The sequence below is a fragment of the Tachyglossus aculeatus genome, chromosome 7 (genome assembly GCF_015852505.1).
Source record: "Tachyglossus aculeatus isolate mTacAcu1 chromosome 7, mTacAcu1.pri, whole genome shotgun sequence".
NCBI lineage: Eukaryota > Metazoa > Chordata > Mammalia > Monotremata > Tachyglossidae > Tachyglossus > Tachyglossus aculeatus.
Genome location: NC_052072.1, coordinates 15,198,876 through 15,212,845, shown reverse-complemented (window position 1 = coordinate 15,212,845; position 13,970 = coordinate 15,198,876).

Below are 13,970 nucleotides of genomic sequence, written 5' to 3'. Positions count from 1 at the left end.
AAAATAGGGATGAAGACTGTGAGCCCCCCGTGGACAACCTGATCACCTTGTAACTTCCCTAGCGCTTAGAACAGTGCTTTGCACAGAGTAAGTGCTTAATAAATGCTGTCATTATTATTATTTAATAGTCACCCCCAAAGAGCGAGGGTTGAAATGAACATTATGGCTCAATATTGCTGAAACTGCTTAAACATCTCCCAGTATCGGAGAGCAACACCTGGGCCAAACAGGTTGTCCCCTGAAATTGCTCAATCAATCAATCAATCAATCAATCGTATTTATTGAGCGCTTACTTTGTGCAGAGCACTGTACTAAGCGCTTGGGAAGTACAAGTTGGCAACATATAGAGACAGTCCCTACCCAACAGTGGGCTCACAGTCTAAAAGGGGGAGACAGAGAACAAAACCAAACATACTAACAAAATAAAATAAATAGAATAGGTATGTACAAGTAAAATAAATAAATAGAGTAATAAATATGTACAAACATATATACATATATACAGGCTAAAAGCCTTTCCGTACCAAGGGTAACCATCAGCTGAAATTTCACAGGAGAAGCAGTGTGGCCTGATGGATGGAGCAGAGGCCTGGGCATCAGAAGGACCTGGATTCTAATCTACATTCTGCCACGTGTCTGCTGTGTGACCTTGGGCAAATCACTTCACTTCTCTGTGCCTCAGTTACCACATCTGCAAAATGGAGATCAAGACTGTGAGCCCCATGTGGGACATGGACTGTGTCCAATGTGACAAGCTTGAATCTACCCCAGAATTGAGTACAGTGCCTGGCACATAGTAAGTACATAGTAGAGAAGCAGGATGGTCTAGTGGACAGAGCATGGGCCTGGTAATAAAAATAATAATAATAATAATAATGGCATTTATTAAGTGCTTACCATGTGCAAAGCACTGTTCTAAGCACTGGGGAGGTTACAAGGTGATCAGGTTGTCCCACGGGGGGCTCACAGTCTTAATCCCCATTTTACAGATGAGGTCACTGTGGCCCAGAGAAGTTAATCAATCAATCAATCGCATTTATTGAGCGCTTACTGTGTGCAGAGCACTGTACTAAGCGGTTGGGAAGTACAAGATGGCAACATATATGACTTGCCCAAAGTCACACAGCTGACAATTGGCAGAGCCGGGATTTGAGCCCATGAACTCTGACTCCAAAACCCGGGCTCTTTCCACTGAGCCACGCTGCTTTTCTGGTAGTCAGAAGTACCTGGGTTCTAATCCTGGCTCTGTCACTTTTCTGCTGTGTGATCTTGAGTGAGTCACTTCACTTCTCTGTGCCTCAGTTACCTCATCTGTAAAATTGGGGTAATGACTGTGAGCCCCATGAGGAACAGGGACTATGGCCAACCTGAGTAGCGTGTCTCTACACTAGCCCTTAGAACAGTGTCTGGCACATAGTAAGTGCTTAACAAATACCATAAAAAATAAAAATAAAAAGGATGATCTAGCAGCCCTGAGGTTCTTCACCAACCCTCCAAAGCGTCTGCCTATCAGTCCAATCAGTTGATCATATTTATTGAATGCTTACTGTATGCAGATCACTGTATTAAGTGCTTGGGAGAATATAGTATAACAATATAACGGACACACTTCCCTGCCCACAATGAGTTTACAGTTTACAGAGGAAGACAGACATTAATATAGATAAATAAATTGCAAATATGTACATAAGTGCTATGGGGCTGGAAGGGGGGAATGAATAAAATGCTTAGTACAGTGCTCTGCACACAGTAAGCGCTCGATAAATACGATTGAATAAATGAATAAAGACAGCAAGTCAAAGCGACACAGGGGGGAGTGGGAGAAGAGGAAAGGAAGGCTTAGTCAGGGAAGGCCTCTTGGAGGAGATGTGCCTTCAATAAGACTTTGGAGGTGGGGAGATTAACTGTCTGTCGGATATAAAGAGGGAGGGTGTTCCAGGCCAGAGGCAGGATAATGATCCAACTTGTACTTCCCAAGTGCTTAGTACAGTGCTCTGCACACAGTAGGTGCTCAATAAATACGATTGAATGAATGAATAATAATAATAATGGCATTTATTAAGCGCCTACTATGTGCAAAACACTGTTCTAAGCACTGCGGGCGAGAGGTCAGCAGCCAAGATAGATAAGATCACGCCTGTTGTTGGGTAGTGACCATCTCTATATGTTGCCAACTTGTACTTCCCAAGCACTTAGTACAGTGCTCTGCACACAGTAAGCACTCAATAAATACGATTGAATGAATGAATGAATGACCCACCGCTGGGACTGTGTATTAGCCGTAAGCATGAGGTACTTGGGGCCTTCCTCCACCGTCACCACGGCCGGCTACCAATGTACTTACAGGGAAGACTAACCCCTATCACGGTCTGGTGGCTTGCCCTCTGGCCGTGCCAGGGCACAGAACCTGATCCTTCCGGGAAAACCAAAGAATCCGATGAAGCCCGGCCTGTCCGGACACCTGACTGCTCCTTGAGATCGCCCACCACGGCCACCTTTGAGCTGCCGTGGGTCCGCCCGCGTTCTGCCAGCTGTACCAGGGACGCACCCGTCCCTCGAGGCCTTGCGGTCCACTGTCGCCAAAGGATCCAGACCTGAGATGCACCATGGCCTGTCAGGAGCCCTTAGATGGCTGTCCTGATCCTCAGCGCATGCCTTCAGTCTGCATCCTTGGCAATCATCGTCGGTTGTAATATTTATTTTTGGCTCGTGTGTGTGTGTGCTGTCGCCGTCCTATATTTCTGCCGGTTGTATCCTTCGTGCTAACTAAATACGATTGACTGACTAAACACGACTATTCTCTTGAGTAGAAGTAAAGAGCTGATTCCCGACTCGAAGCCCGGAGTTTGTCTCGTGTTCCTCGTGTGCGCTGACTAGCCAGTTGTATCTAGGTGCCCCCTCAGGTGCCCATCTCCGGGCAAGACTAACTCTCAACTGGACCAGGTGACCTGACTGCTGGTCCGGTGGAGAACTCCCTTGACCAGATGCTTCTCCGGGCACCCAAGCAAGGGGTGAGATTGGGACATTCTACATCTTCAAAGGTTGGATTGAAATTTGCCCTTGAAAGTGTAGGCGGGAGAGTGAAATCAAAACCCACCTCCATAAAGCTGTTCTCCCTCTACTGCTGGAACCTATTTCTAAAACTATTTCAAAACAGCCTGGCCTTGTGGAAAGAGCACATCACTGGAAGTCAGAAAACCTGGGTTCTAACCCCATTTCTGTTACTGGCCTTCTGTATGACCTCAGGCAAGTCACTCAATCCTGCTAGGCCTCAGTTTCCTTACCTGTTTAAGGGTTATAAAATATCTGTTTTCCCTTTCTCTTTGACTGTGAGCCCCCTGGTGGGACAGGGACTGTGTCCAACCTGATTAGCTTGCATCTACCCCAGCGCTTAGTACAGTGCCTGGCACATAGTAAGCACTTAACGGATACCATTAAACAAAGGGATGGGGGGGAGTGAAAGGCTGGGAACAGAGAAAGCCAAGGATGATGAGAAGCAGTGTGGCCTAGTGGAAAGAGGACAGGCCTGGGAGTTACAGGACCTGGGTTCCGTTTCCAGTTCTGCCTCTAGCCTACTGTGAGACCATGAACAAGTTGCTCTCTGGGCCTCCATTTCCTCCTCTGTAAAATGGGGAGACAATACTTGCTCTCCTTCCCCCTCAGACTTTGAGCCCCAAATGGGACAGGGACTGTTTCCAATCTGCTAATGTTGTATAAACCCCGGCACTTAAGAACAGTGCTTTTCACAGAGTAAGTGCTGAACAAATACCACAATTAATATTATTATTATGAGTCAAACCGAGAAAGAGGGAAGAAAAGATAGGATGTGAGTAGGGCTTCCTCAATCAATCAGTCAATCAGTGGTATTTATTGAGCACTTACTATGTGCAGAGGACTGTACTAAGCACTTTGGAAAGTACGGTACAATAGTGCTGGTAGACATGATCCCTGCCCACAAGGAGCTTACAGTTTACAGGGAGAGACAGAGGAAATCAATTACATGTAAGGGAAATAGTAGAGTAGGGTGATATGGACATAAGTATCATGGATCTGAGGTGATTATCAAAGTGATACTGCATTGCGGGCTCCTCCTCCCCCTCCCATCCCCTTACTGTAGGGGTTCCTCAATGGTCAGTTCTTGATCCCCTTCTGTTCTCTATCTACACTCACTCCCTTGGTGAACTCATTCACTCCAACAGCTTCAACTATCATCTCTACGCTGATGACACCCAAATACACATCTCTGCCCCTACTCTCTCTCCCTCCCTTCAGGCTTGTGTCTCCTCCTGCCTTCAAGACATCTCCATCTGGATGTCTGCCCACCATCTAAAACTCAATATGTCCAAGACTGAACTCCTTATCTTCCCTCCCAAACCCTGCCCTCCCATCCTCCCGTCTCTCCCCACTTCAGTCTACACTTCACACTGCTGCCCGGATCATCTCTGTGCAGAAACGCTCTGGGCACGTTACTCCCTTCCTCAAAAATCTCCAGTGGCTACCAGTCAACCTATGCATCAGGCAAAAACTCCTCACTCTTGGCTTCAAGGCTGTCCATCACCTCACCCCCTCCTACCTCACCTCCCTTCTCTCCTTCTACAGCCCAACCCACACCCTCCGCTCCTCTGCCACTAACCTCCTCACTGTGCCTCGTTCTCACCTGTCCCGCTGTTGTCCCCTGGCCCATGTCCTTCCCCTGGCCTGGAATGCCCTCCCTCCGCACATCCGCCAAGCTAGCTCTCTTCCTCCCTTCAAGGCCCTCCCTTCAAGGCCCTACTGAGAGCTCACCTCCTCCAGGAGGCCTTCCTACACTCAGCCCCCTCCTTCCTCTCCCCCTCCCCACCCCCCAGCCCTACCTCCTTCCCCTCCCAACAGCACCTGTATACATATTTGTACAGATTTATTACTCGATTTATTTTACTTATACATATTTACTATTCTATTTAATATGATTTAATTGTTAATATGTTTTGTTTTGTTGTCTTGTCTCCCCCTTCTAGACTGTGAGCCCATTGTCTCTATATGTTGCCAACTTGTCCTTCCCAAGCGCTTAGTACAGTGCTCTGCACACAGTAAGCACTCAATAAATATGAATGAATGAATGAATGAATGACAGTGATTCATGGGTAAGTGTATAGACAATTGGCAGAGCCAGGATTTGAACCCCTGACTTCTGACTCTAAAGCCTGTGCTCTTTCCACTGAGCCACGCTGCTTCTCATAGATCTGTACCTATCATGCTTCTCAACTCCTTGAATGAGTTGTCTACACTTGCTGCCTAGAATTCCTCAACAACAACTCTCTCCTCGACCCCCTCCAATCTGGCTTCCGTCCCCTACATTCCACGGAAACTGCCCTCTCAAAGGTCACCAATGACCTCCTGCTTGCCAAATCCAACGGCTCCTACTCTGTCCTAATCCTCCTCGACTTCTCAGCTGCCTTTGACACTGTGGACCACCCCCTTCTTCTCAACACGCTATCTGACCTTGGCTTCACAGACTCCGTCCTCTCCTGGTTCTCCTCTTACCTCTCTGGTCGTTCTTTCTCAGTCTCTTTTGCAGGCTCCTCCTCCCCCTCCCATCCTCTTACTGTGGGGGTTCCCCAAGGTTCAGTGCTTGGTCCCCTTCTGTTCTCGATCTACACGCACTCCCTTGGTGACCTCATTCGCTCCCACGGCTTCAACTATCATCTCTACGCTGATGACACCCAGATCTACATCTCTGCCCCTGCTCTCTCCCCCTCTCTCCAGGCTCGCATCTCCTCCTGCCTTCAGGACATCTCCATTTGGATGTCTGCCCGCCACCTAAAGCTCAACATGTCGAAGACTGAACTCCTTGTCTTCCCTCCCAAACCCTGCCCTCTCCCTGACTTTCCCATCTCTGTTGACGGCACTACCATCCTTCCCATCTCACAAGCCCGCAACCTTGGTGTCATCCTCGACTCCGCTCTCTCATTTACCCCTCACATCCAAGCCGTGTGACCAAAACCTGCCGGTCTCAGCTCCACAACATTGCCAAGATCCGCCCTTTCCTCTCCATCCAAACCGCTACCCTGCTCATTCAAGCTCTCATCCTATCCCGTCTGGACTACTGCATCAGCCTTCTCTCTGATCTCCCATCCTCGTATCTCTCTCCACTTCAATCCACACTTCATGCTGCTGCCCGGATTATCTTTGTCCAGAAACGCTCTGGGCATATCACTCCCCTCCTCAAAAATCTCCAGTGGCTACCAATCAATCTGCGCATCAGGCAGAAGCTCCTCACCCTGGGCTTCAAGGCTGTCCATCACCTCGCCCCCTCCTACCTCACCTCCCTTCTCTCCTTCTACAGCCCAGACCGCACCCTCCGCTCCTCCGCCGCTAATCTCCTCACCGTACCTCGCTCTCGCCTGTCCCGCCATCGACCCCGAGCCCACGTTCTCCCCCGGGCCTGGAATGTCCTCCCTCTGCCCATCCGCCAAGCTAGCTCTCTTCCTCCCTTCAAGGCCCTGCTGAGAGCTCACCTCCTCCAGGAGGCCTTCCCAGACTGAGCCCCTTCCTTCCTCTCCCCCTCGTCCCCCTCTCCATCCTCCCCATCTTACCTCCTTCCCTTCCCCACAGCACCTGTATATATGTATATATGGTTGTACATATTTATTACTCTATTTATTTATTTATTTATTTTATTTGTACATATCTATTCTACTTATTTTATTTTGTTAGTATGTTTGGTTTTGTTCTCTGTCTCCCCCTTTTAGACTGTGAGCCCACTGTTGGGTAGGGACTGTCTCTATATGTTGCCAATTTGTACTTCCCAAGCGCTTAGTACACTGCTCTGCACATAGTAAGCGCTCAATAAATACGATTGGTGATGATGATGATGATGGATCTGTACCCCTTCTCTCCTCTCCTCTCTCCCTCTGCCTGCTCCCCCTCTGACCCCCAACCTCCTGTGAAGAAACTGTTCTTGTTTGGGGTACAGTGTCCTCTATCCGCAGGGGATGAGCTGTGCCTGAAAACTGCAAAACCTGAAAAGAGGCCAGGGATTCTCTGCGCTTATTGTCAAATGGTTTCCCCCTTTCCCTGGCCTCTATTTCTCCAGGCAGCTTTGCTTTTTAGAAATAAATAAATCTATATTTAATTAGAGTCAGTCCAGTCTGCTTGGGGGAGGGGATGACATATGCTGGGTTTATAATGAGTCCTTGTGCCTTTTCTCACAGCCCCATGAACAGCTTCTGCGGGTCCCGAGTGGAATCCAAAATGCCCGCTGTGGGGACAGCTTGGATGCCAAGGCGGACCACCGAGGTTGGAAGGGTCGCCAAACTGAGAGCAGGGAATGAGCAGCCCAAATGAGGATTAACGTTATCCTTCCCCACCCCACAACCATCCTATTTTTAATAGTAATAGTGAACAGTGCCTGGCATGTAGTAAGCGCTTAACAAACTCCATTATTATTATTATTATTATTATTGTTATTATTATTAATTAAGCACTCATTGTGTACACAGCACTGTATAAGTGCTAGGAGACAATATATAGGTGGGAATTAGACATGGTCGCTATCCCTCAAGGGGCTTATAATCTAAGAGAATAGGTGGGGAGAAGAGACTGGAGGCAGACTCCTCCGGAATGGTGAAACTTTAAACAATGCGGACAAATGCACAAAATAAAAACAAAATCATTAGTGTGCTGTGGCTAGAGGAGCACATCCAGAGAAGCAGTGGGGCTTAGTGGATAGAAGACAGGCCTGAGAGTCAGAAGGACCTGAGTTTGTTCATTCATTCATTCATTCCATCATATTTATTAAGCGCTTACTGTGTGCAAAGCACTGTACTAAGCTCTTGGGAAGTACAATTTGGCAACAGATAGAGACAATCCCTACCCAACAACGGGCTCACAGTCTAGAAGGGGGAGACAGACAACAAAACGAAACAAGTAGATGGAAATCAGTAGCATCAAAATGAATAAATAGAATTATAGATATACACATCATTTATAAAATAAATAGAATAATAAATATGTACAAAATATACACAAGTGCTGTGGGGCAGGGAAGGGGTAGAGCAGACGGAGGGATTAGGGGTGATGGGGGGAAGAGCAGAGGAAAAGGGGGGCTCAGTCTAGGAAGGCCACCTGGAGGAGGTGAGCTCTCAGTAGGGCTTTGAAGAGGGGAAGAGAGCTAGTTTGGTGGATGTGAGGAGGGAGGACATTCCAGGCCAGAGGTAGGACATGGGCCAGGGGTTGACGGGGGGACAGGTGAGAACGAAGAGCAGTGAGGAGGTTAGTGGCAGAGGAGCAGAGGGTGTGGGCTGGGCTGTAGAAGGGAGAGAAGGGAGGTGAGGTAGGAGGGGGCAAGGGGATGGAAAGCTTTGAAGCCAATAGAAGGAGATTTTGCTTTATGTGAAGGTTGATAGGCAACCACTGGAGATTTTTGAGGAGGGAGGTGACTTTCCCAGAGCGTTCTAATCCTGACACTACTACGTGTCTGATGTGTGACCTTGGTAAGTCACTTAACTTCTCTGGGCCTCAGTTACCTCATCTGTAAAATGGGGATTAAGAGTGTGAGCCCCATACGGGACAAGAACTATGTCCCATCCAACCTGATTAACTTGTATCTATCCCAGTGCTTAGAACAGTGCTTGGCATGTAGTCAGAGCTTCACAAGAGCTGTGCATATAGCTTTAATTTATTTGTTCTGATGATTTTGACACCTTTCTACATGTTTTGTTTTGTTGTCTGTCTCCTCCTTCTAGACTGTGAGCCCGTTGTTGGGTAGGGACCGTCTCTATAACAATCAATCAATCAATCAATCAATCAATCGTATTTACTGAGCGCTTACTGTATGCAGAGCACTGTACTAAGCGCTTGGGAAGTACAAGCTGGCAACATATGGAGACAGTCCCTTCCCAACAGTGGGCTCACAGTCTAGAAGGGGGAGACAGAGAGCAAAACCAAACATACTAACAATAATAATAATGGCATTTGTTAAGCGCTTACTCTGTGCAAAGCACTGTTCTAAGCGCTGGGGGGGATACAAAGTGATCAGGTCGTCCCACATGGGGCTCACAGTCTTCATCCCCATTTGACAGATGAGGGAACTGAGGCTCCGAGAAGTTGTGTCACACAGCAGACATGTGGTGGAGTCGGAATTCGAACCCATGACCTCTGACTCCAAAGCCCGGGCTCGTTCCACTGAGCCACGCTGCTTCTTCTAAGAGTCATATGTTGCTGACTTGTACTTCCCAAGTGCTTAGTACAGTGCTGTGCACACAGTAAGCGCTCAATAAATACGATTGAATGAACGAACAAGTACCACCATTATTATTATTATTATTATTATTATCATCATCATCAATCGTATTTATTGAGTGCTTACTATGTGCAGAGCACTGTACTAAGCGCTTGGGAAGTACAAATTGGCAACACATAGAGACAGTCCCTATGTCATCAGACTTCCCTGGGGGTTTGGGGGGGGCCTCTTTTCTTTTTCCCACAGGAGTGAAGGAAAGTAGGACAGGATGGAGTCTCCTCGATGGCCCAGAGGAGAGGACTGGGGCTGTGCCAGTTCCTAGGGAGGCAATGTGGCTGGTTATTCAGTTGACCAGGGGGCGAGGGGGTCGGGGTGGGGGGCGACACCTGAGAGCACTCAGCAGCAGATTTTTGTCTCCGTCCTGGGATGCCCAGAGCATGTTGAGACATGAGCCCCATGTGGGACAGGGATTGGGTCCAACCTGATTAACTTACATCTACCCCAGCTCTTAGAACAGTGCTTAACACTCAGTAAGCACTTAAAAAAGAAAGAAAAGAAAAAGGAAGATGATTTATTAAGTGCTTACTATGAGCCAAGCACTGTACACTTATCCCCAGAGTACACCAGAAAGAAAATCTGGTCCGTCAGTCAACATGGGGGCAGGAGGCAGTACGGGCCCCTTGGGGAATTCCTCTTGTCCCCTGAAGTCACATCCCTGAAATGACTTGCTCATGAAAGTCCCCAGCTGAGCGGGTCAAGTTCCATTGGCTCTCAAAGATCTGTGCAACGGTTCAAGGTGACCTCTTTCCAGTGAAGGAATTGAATCTTCACTGATGGAAAATAAATATCCCCCTTAGGTGGAACCTGAAGCCTGACTTCAGCCAGAGGGGGAACAGCCTTTGAAGAATGAAGGGAATCAGGAACCCTTCTTCAGGGAAGCAGCAGGGCACAGTGGATAGAATCTAGGAATCAGAAGGTCATGGGTTCTAATTCTGACTTTGCCACTTGTCTGCTGTGTGGCCTTGAACAAGTCACTTCACTTCTCTGTGCCTCAGTTCCCTCATCTGTAAAATGGGGATTAAGACTGGGAGTCCCAAGCGGGACAGGGACTGTGTGCAACCTGATTTGCTTGTATCCACCTCAGTGCTTAGTATAGTGCCTGGCACATAGTAAGCGCTTAACAAATGCCACGGTTATTATTATCTAAAATTATTATATTCCTACGTGCTTCCTTTTCATTGATTGATTGATTGATTGATTGACAATCACGATCACGATTGATGATTGATTCATTGATTCATTCATTCAATTGCATTTATTGAGCGCTTACAGTGTGCAGAGCACTGTATTAAGCACTTGGGAAGTACAAGTTGGCGACATATAGAGACGGTCCCTACCCAACACGGGCTCACAGTCTAGAAGGGGGAGACAGACAACAAAACAAAACATGTGGACAGGTGTCAAGTCTTCAGAACAAATAGAATTAAAGCTAAATGCACATCATTAACAAAATAAATAGAATAGTAAATATGTACAAGTAAAATAAATAGAGTAATAAATCTGTACAAACATATACAGGTGCTGTGGGGAGGGGAAGGAGGTAGGGAGGAGGGGATGGGGAGGAGGAGAGGAAAAAGGGGGCTCAGTCTGGGAAGGCCTCTTGGAGGAGGCGAGCTCTCAGTAGGGCTTTGAAAGGAGGAAGAGAGATAGCTTGGTGGATGTGTGGAGGGAGGGCATTCCAGGCCAGGGGGAGGACGGGGGCCGGGGGTCGATGGCGGGACAGGCGAGAATGAGGTACAGTGAGGAGGTTAGCGGCAGAGGAGTGGAGGGTGTCTACCCCCAGAGTGTCAGGGAGGGGAAGAGAACCTTTAATCAGGGAAGCACCCCACCCAAGCAGCTCAAAAGAGTCCTCAGTCCATCTGTTATTTAGCACATCAACCAATCGAACAGTAGTGTTTCTCTAGTGCTTACTGTGGGTAGAGCACTATACTAAGCCTTAGAAGTATGATACAATAGAGTTGGTAGACCTGATCCCTGCCCTGAAGGAGCTTACAGTCTAGCAGGGAATGTGTCTGTTTATCGTTGTATTGTAGTCTCCCAAGCGCTTAGTATCGTGCTTTGCACACAGTAAGAGCTCAATAAATACAACCGACTGAACGAATGAATAGTCGGGAGACAGACATTAGAATAAATTACAGTTAGGGAAAGTGGCCAAGTATGAAGGTATGTTCACAAGTGTTGTAGGACTGAGGTGTGGAGTGAGTTCCCAGTGCTCAGAACAGTGCTTGGCACATAGTAAGTGCTTGACAAATACCATAATTATTAATACTATTCCTAAAAAACTTTGGACTGAGAAGCAGCATGGCCTAGTAGAAAGAGCACAGGCCTGAGAGTCAGAGGACCTAGATTATAATCCTGGCTCTGCTGCTTGTCTGCTCTGTGACCGTGGGCAAGTCACTTCACTTCCCTGTGCCTCAGTTTCCTCATCTGTAAAATGGGGATTAAGACTCTGAGAGCCATGTGGGACAGAACTGTACCCAATGTGATTATCGTGTCTCTACCCTAGGGCTTAGTACAGTGTCTGGCATACAGTAAGGCTTAACAAGTACTTTAAATATTATTACTTTTAAGTATACATGTAATAATACAAATACCTCAATTATCATTAAATCCAGCCTTTTTCTCTATGTTTGTTCTCTTCTCTATCTCAATCAATTCATCATCATAATAATAATAATGGTATTTATTAAGCACTTGCAATGTGCAAAGCACTGTTCTAAGCACTGGGGAGGTTACAAGGTGATCAGGTTGTCCCACGGGGGGCTCACAGTCTCAATCCCCATTTTGCAGATGAGGGAACTGAGGCACAGAGAAGTTAAGTGACTTGCCTAAAGTCACACAGCTGACAATTGGCGGAGCCGGGATTTGAACCCATGACCTCTGACTCCAAAGCCTGTGCTCTTTCCACTGAGCCACACTGCTTCTCTAGTTATGAGCACTTACCATGTGCAGAACACCAAACTAAGCATTTGGGAGCGTACAATATAACAGACACATTCCCTGCCCACAGTGAGCTTACAGTCTAGAGGGGGAAACAGACATTAATATAAATAAATTTTGGATATGTAGTTAAGTGCTGTGGGGCTGAAGTGAGGGGGGTGCGGAGAGTGAGAAAGAGGGGTGGGAGTGAGTGGAGATGGGGAGTCAAGGGAAGAATGTCCCAGTTTTCCCAAACCCCAGGAGCAGTGGGGTCCACCTCAAGAGTGCACAGGGTTCTTGGAGACTCATTTTACAGTTGAGAAGCAGTGTGGCTTAGTGGATTGAACGTGGCGTTGGAGTCAGAAGGGCCTGGGTTCTATTCCTGCCTCTGCTACATGTCTGCTGTGTGACCTTAGGCAAGTCACTTAACCTCTCTTGGCCTCAGGTACCTTATCTGTAGAATGGGGATTAAGAGTATGAGTCACTGAGCTCCCTTTTCCCTCTCCTTCTCCTCCCCCTCTCCCCACAGCACTTGTATATATTTGTACAGATTTATTACTCTATTTATTTTACTTGTACATATTTACTACTCTTATTAACGATGTGCATATAGCTATAATTCTATTTATTCTAATGGTTTTGACACCTATCTACTTGTTTTGTTGTTTGTCTCCTCCTTCTAGACTGTGAGCCCATTGTTGGGTAGGGACCGTCTCTATATGTTGCCGACTTGTACTTCCCAAGCGCTTAGTACAGTGCTCTGCACACAGTAAGAGCTCAATAAATATGATTGAATGAATGTGAGACAGGAGCTGTGCCCGAAATGATTAACTTGTAACTACCCCAGTGCTTGGCTTTCATTCATTCATTCAATCATTCATCATCAATCATATTTATTGAGCGCTTACTATGTGCAGAGCACTGTACTAAGCGCTTGGGAAGTACAAATTGGCAACATATAGAGACAGTCCCTACCCAACAGTGGGCTCTTGTGTGCAGAGCACTGTACTAAGTGCTTGGCACAGAGTAAGCACTTGACAAGTTCCATAATTATTATTATTTCCCAATTCTACTCTGGTCAGCACATTTCCCGCAGGATACAGGGTGCGGTCCCGGGAAGCAGAGGCGGTGGAAGTTTTGGAGGAGAGAAAGCCTGTCGAGGAGACAGAAAAAGAATGTCGGAACTGTTCTTAGAGGCCTGAGCCCAGTATCCTGGCTCCTGCAGGGACATTCCTTCCCCCGGGGATGAGAAGTAAATCTTTAGAAAACTGACCTCAGCGGTCTCCGGGAAAAGCCTCCAGCAGTCCCCAGGACGCCTCCAAGATGCCTCTCCTGACTGTCCCTCGCCCTGGCCGGGGTCAGCTTTCAGAGTACTCTTTGGTCTTTCCATTCTGCAGGAGCGTGATCCAACCCCGGCCTCTCTTGGGTTTCACTAACTCATTCTCTTTGGTCCTTAGCCCTGTGGAAGCACAGTGGTCAAGGTCCTGCGTTTGCCCCCCACCCCCTTCTCTCTGGGCAGTTTCCACTCTAGGACTGCTTGATCGCCTCTGAGTGTGCTCGGTCACCAAAGTAAGCACTTCGCAATACATCCTCCCTTTGTTCTCTGGTCTTCATTCATTTATTTATTCATTCATTCGATTGTATTTAGTGAGCGCTTACTGTGTGCAGAGCACTGTATTAAGCTCTTGGGAGAGTACAACACAATAAACGAACATATGGCTTAGTGAAAAGAGCCTGGGCTTGGGAATCAGAGGTCATGGGTTCTAAT